The following is a 6,000-nucleotide window of genomic DNA, read 5'->3' on the forward strand; positions in this document are numbered from 1 at the left end:
GTGTCTTTCATCCTAAAGAGTTTTCTTATTTTATGTATATCATGTATGTAAAATTAGTCACTTTACATTTGCTTTTTTTTTTCCTTTTGCCATCTAAGTATGTGTTGAAGTGGTAGAGAATGTCCTGAAAATTGATTCTACTCTTTCTTAGATCCATATACATGCACATCAGAAATTTTTCCAGGCAATGGGTGAATTTATATAGAATTTTTAGATTTTTCCATGAACCAAATGCCTTTGCTGAACAATATATATACATACATATATATATATATATATATATATATATATATATATGATATATATAGGAATGATGGAAAGTTCCTGGTGAGGCGTAAGGAGCAGAAGGGATAGGAAAGGGTGGGAGAAGGGAAGATGTGGGCCCCTGACTCACTCAGCAGTTCCAGCTGTAGTAATTTTATTTTCCTCCTGATGGTTTGTCCCACCCATCTATTCTATGTTTATAGACTCAGAGAAAGGTTATAATTCATTTATTTTGAATTACAGATTTTGTTTTTTCTTCATAAATTTTTTTAAGTTCCTATAATATCTATAGTCAATTTAATTCTATGGTGTCCTTGTGTTTTTCAGTAGTTATTTCTTTCATAAAAGTACATTTACTCTAATGTCAATAAAATGGAATAGAAAAGAGATTTGTACATTCAATCTACTTGATGCAAGCAGAACCCTAGTTCTTATTCACACAATGTTTATAATTATGCCTATATGCAGATGACTAGGTTTCCACAAATAGAATAGGTAGCAAAACTTATGAACACAGATACATACATAGTTGAAGAGACGGAGAAGCACTGAATAGAAAGCACAACTCTAGTAGCATTAAATTATCATTTTTTAGAGGTAGGAATTATCTGATAAAAAGGCTGCTACTCAAAGGATTAAATTATTATAGTTAAATATCTCTTGCATGACATTTTGACAGGAGTTCAGCTTATTGGTCTAGCTCAAGAGATTAGGTAGAATACAGATTTACTTTTGAAAATTTAAATTACTCACTATATTGTCAAACATATTTCATGCCATTTTATTAACCAAAGCATCTGTTAAAATACTAAATATGCAAATATCCATGCATATGAAAGTAAAAATAAATAAATGTTAATGTTCTCAGACAAGTAAAGGAAAAAGAGAACAGCAAAAGGCTATCTTGAGGATTACCATTTAAGAGGCACTCGTCAAAATTTAGAGCTCAATAACTAAAGAATCCTAAAAAATTACTTGAAAATCTTAAATTTATTTAGCCTTGTCTATGTACTTTTATTTCCTAAAATATGTCATATGCCAAATATTTAGATAGGCAGCCACAGAGCTAGATAACTCCCTTATTTTTCTCTCCTTTTAAAAACAATTTAAATAGAATGGAGACACTTTTCATTGGGATGGACCACAAAACTTGAAAATTACCTGCAATCAGATTGATAATTATAAGAAGGATTTTTTTCTAATAAACACTAACAGGCACAATACTACAGTTCAGACAGTTTAAGTGTTAAAATTGTTGTATTGTGCGTTTAAAAATTTATATTACCATTTCCTCCAGCAGAACCCAACAGAATGGGAATGGAAATGCCTTTTTTTGCAAAACAATCAGGGTGTGATTGATTATGCCTGTCCATACGCATGTCTGATGGATTTTAAAGTGATAGGATCTCTAATTGCAAATCCAATACCTGATTAATGTTGCTCTGAAGTTTAGTGACCTTTTAAAATGGAAAAGTATTTCATGTCAATCCCGGTATTGTTACTCGTCAGAATATCCATTTTACTCATTTGGATGTGCACTGCTATTGGGCAATGTGCCATATCTCCTTAACAACTGGGGCTTAAACTACTAAATTGCTTTTATATAGGCAAAAAGAAATGCACATGGAAGCCAAGTAGATTCCTCTGATTAGCAATATTCATTACAAGTATAACATTCTTTTGGTAAAGCGGAATCTGAGTAAAGCAGTCTATAATAGGTTTTTGTTCACAGTGAGCTACAAAATGCCCTAGACCTTAGCAACCTCTCTGACAAAATAAAGAAAACTTCACAGGTGCATCAGTGATACATGCACAATAGAAATTCATTAACAATTGTGTATGAATAACTGTAATACTGACATTTTATGCAACCATGCAAATGTATGCAGTAGTGTCAGAATAACAAAGCTAAATTATACAGGTAGACTACTTAACTACAATGATTAATAAGCAATTTCAAACATTTAGGTTGTTTTTAAGTAAATGTTATGCAAATATGCTTGAATCAAGAATTAAAAGCTAAGCAAACATGCTAAACTTTCAAATAACTGCTAACATAAATGTTAATCTGACACAAATACTCTTTTGTTATTTATTTTACTTGTCAGACACTCTGTGACCTATGTTAGGTAGAAATCATTAGAGTGCTCACACATTAGAAAGATAGAATAAATCTACATATTTTAAATTATCCTTTTAAAATGAATTAAAATGAAATATAACTAAGTAACCCACATATTAAACTTACATATTTCTTCTAAAATTTTATTTCTACAGTTTTATTGGGTTTACAATCTGAAATGTTTTGCCATTTGTATTCAACCATACATCAAAATGGTAAAGAATGTATCCATAACCCCTTAAAGTTTTCTTATGCTCTTTTTAATCCACCTTGTCTCTTCCTCTTCACATTTCCTAAACTGTCTGTCTACCTTCAGCTAATCAGTAATTTGCTTAATGTTACTGTATGTTGTTTTGCATTATATAATATTTCAGATAAATGGAATCACATAGGATGTATATTTTTGTCTGTGATTTTCCAGGACATATAATTATTTTGAAATATAAGCATGCTGTTGTGTATATTAATAGTTTATTCCTTTTTATTTCTGATTTATATTTCATTTCATACAGTTATCAAAGTCTGTTTATCCATTTACCTAATGATGGATATTTGACATATTTCCATTTTACAAATATGCTATGAATAAAAATGTATAAATCACTCTTTGGCCATGTTTTTCTTTCCCTCAGGTAAATATCTATGACTAAAGAAGTATGTTATTTAGTTTCAAATATTTGGGGCTTATCCAGAAATTTTTACTTATTGATTCTAATTCAACTCTAATGTGATCAAAGAAATACTTTAAATATCTTAAAACATTTTTACATGTATTAAGCTTTGCTTTATGGCCTATAATATGATCCATTTTGGGAAATGTTCCAGATGCACCTGAAAATAAAAAATATTCTCCTGATGTCACACAGAGTGTTCTATAAATGTTAATTAGATCAAGATGGCTAATAGGATGATGGTATTCTACTTGTTTCTTCTGTTTATGGGAAAGCGGTATTCAAATGGCTTACATAATTGATAATTTATAATTTGTATTTACAATTTAATTCCATTAGTTGTTACTTCTTATGTTTTTAAGCCCCTGTTGTTAGTTATATACACATTTAGGATCATTTGGTCCTCTTGACTAATAGACACATTTATCATTATGAAATGACCATGATTGTCCTGGTGAACAGTCTTTGCTCCAAAACCTGTATTGCCTTATAGAGGTCTCACACTTTAAAAAAAATAACATTAGAATGATATGTCATTTTCCATTCCATTGCTTTTATCTAGTGTATGTTTATACTTAACATGAATGTTTTGGTAAGCAGCATGTAGTTGGATGCTTATGTGTTTTCCACCACCACAGCTCTGTCTTTCAAATGAGGTTTTTCATACATTTATATTTACTGATTTATTGATATGATTGACTATTTTTGACAACAGGCATAGTATCTCTTTATCATTAGACATGTTAAGTAAAATTTTGTTGGAATATGTCATACATGCAGAACAACACACTAAGCATACAGAATAGAGCTCAGTGGGTTTCCTACAATATTTATACTGCCATGCCATATAATTACCACCCAAATCAAGAAATGCTGCTAACACCAAGGATTCCTCATGACCCAGTTCAGTCACTGCTTTTTCAAAAGTAACAACTATTAAGAGAGCTAAATCTTCACCTCTTCAAGTAAGGACACCATTTATATTGGATTAGGTTTCATTCACATCTTTTGAAAGGATACAATTAAACCCATAACAGTTATTTTTAAAGCTCTATAATTAGTTGCATACCTAATTAGCATGATGATGTCTTTTTGATGAAAATTTTTATCATTATATATTGTCCATCTTTTTCCTTGCTAATTTTTTCCTCTAAATCATACATTGCCTAATGTTAAAAGACCTTCAGCTTTCTTTTATTAAAGTTTACAAGATACATCTTTTTTTTTTTTTTGGCCACACCCTGTGTATGTGGAAGTTCCCAGGCCAGGGATCAAATCCATGCCACAGTTGTTGCCTGGGCCACAGATACAGCAATGCCCCTAAGCTGATATTCTACAGGGCAACTTTGCACCTACTTATATTGGATTAGGATTCTTTCACATTTTTTGAAAAGATTCAATTCAGCCCATAATAGTCTTTTTTTTTAAATCTTTTTTTTATTAGTCAACTGAATTTATCACATCTGTAGTTGTATAATGATCATAACAATCTGATTTCACAGGATTTACATCACACACCCCAAGCACATCCCCCCACCCCCCAAACTGTCTCCTCCAGAGACCATACATTTTTCAATGTCTGTGAGTCAGCATCTGTTCGGCAAAGAAGTTCATTCTGTCCTTTTTTCAAATTCCACATGTCAGTGAAAGCATTTGATGTTGGTGTCTCATTGCATGGCTGACTTCACTTAGCATGATAATTTCTAGGTCCATCCATGTTGCTAAAAATGCCAGTATTTCGTTCCTTTTAATGTCTGTGTAATATTCCATTGTGTATATGCACCACATCTTCTTCATCCACTCTTCTGTCAATGGACATTTAGGTTGTTTCCATGTTTTGGCTATTGAAAATAGTGCTGCAATGAATATCGAAGTACATGTGTCTTTTCGAGTCATGGTTTTCTCTGGATAGGTGCCCAGGAGTGGGATTGCTGGATCAAATGGTAGTTCTATTTTGAGTTTTCTGAGGAATCTGCATACTGCTTTCCACAGTGGTTGCACCAATTTGCAATCCCACTAACAGTGTACTAGGGTTCCTTTTCCTCCACACCCTCTCCAGCACTTATTGTTTGTAGACATTTGGATGATGGCCATTCTGGCTGGTGTAAGGTGGTACCTCATCGTGGTTTTGATTTGCATTTCTCTAATAAAGAGTGATGCTGAACATCTTTTCATGTGTTTCTTGGCCATCTGTATGTCTTCTTTGGAGAACTGTCTGTTTAGATCTTCTGCCCATTTCTTGATGGGGTTGTTTATTTTTTTGGTATGGAGCTGCAGAAGCAGTTTATAAATGTTGGAGTTTGACCCCTTGTCAGTTGATTCACTTGCAAAGCTTCTTTCCCATTCAGTGGGTTGTCTTTTTGTGTTGTTTAGGGATTCCTTTGCTGTGCAGAAACTTTTAAGTTTGATTAGGCCCCATTTGTTTATTTTTGTTTTGTTTGTCAATACTCTGAGAGGTGGATCTGAGAAGATGTTGCTGTCGTTTATGTCAGAGAGTGTTTGGCCTATGTTTTCCTCTAGGAGTTTTATGGTGTCTGGTCTTATATGTAGGTCATTAATCCATTTTGAGTTTATTTTTGTGTATGGTATTAGGGAGTGTTCTAATTTCATTCTTTTCCATGTGGCTGTCCAGTTTTCCCAGCACCACTTATTGAACAAGCTGTCCTTTCTCCATTGTATATTCTTGCCTCCATTGTCATAGATTAGTTGGCTGTAGGTGTGTGGGTTTAATGCTGGGCTTTCTATCCTGTTCCACTGATCTATATTTCTGTCTTTGTGCCAGTACCATGTGGTTTTGATGACTGTAGCTTTGCAGTATAGTCTGAAATCCAGGAGCTAGATTCCTCCAGCTCCATTTTTCTTTTTCAGGATGTCTTTGGCTATGCTGGGTGTTTTGTGCTTCCAAACAAACTTTGAAATATATTGTTCAAGTTCTGTGAAAAA

This window comes from Sus scrofa, chromosome 11 (genome assembly GCF_054392235.1).
Source record: "Sus scrofa isolate SSC_HxYL_T2T_F1_AM1 chromosome 11, Sscrofa_HxYL_maternal_Yorkshire_Landrace_v2.0, whole genome shotgun sequence".
NCBI lineage: Eukaryota > Metazoa > Chordata > Mammalia > Artiodactyla > Suidae > Sus > Sus scrofa.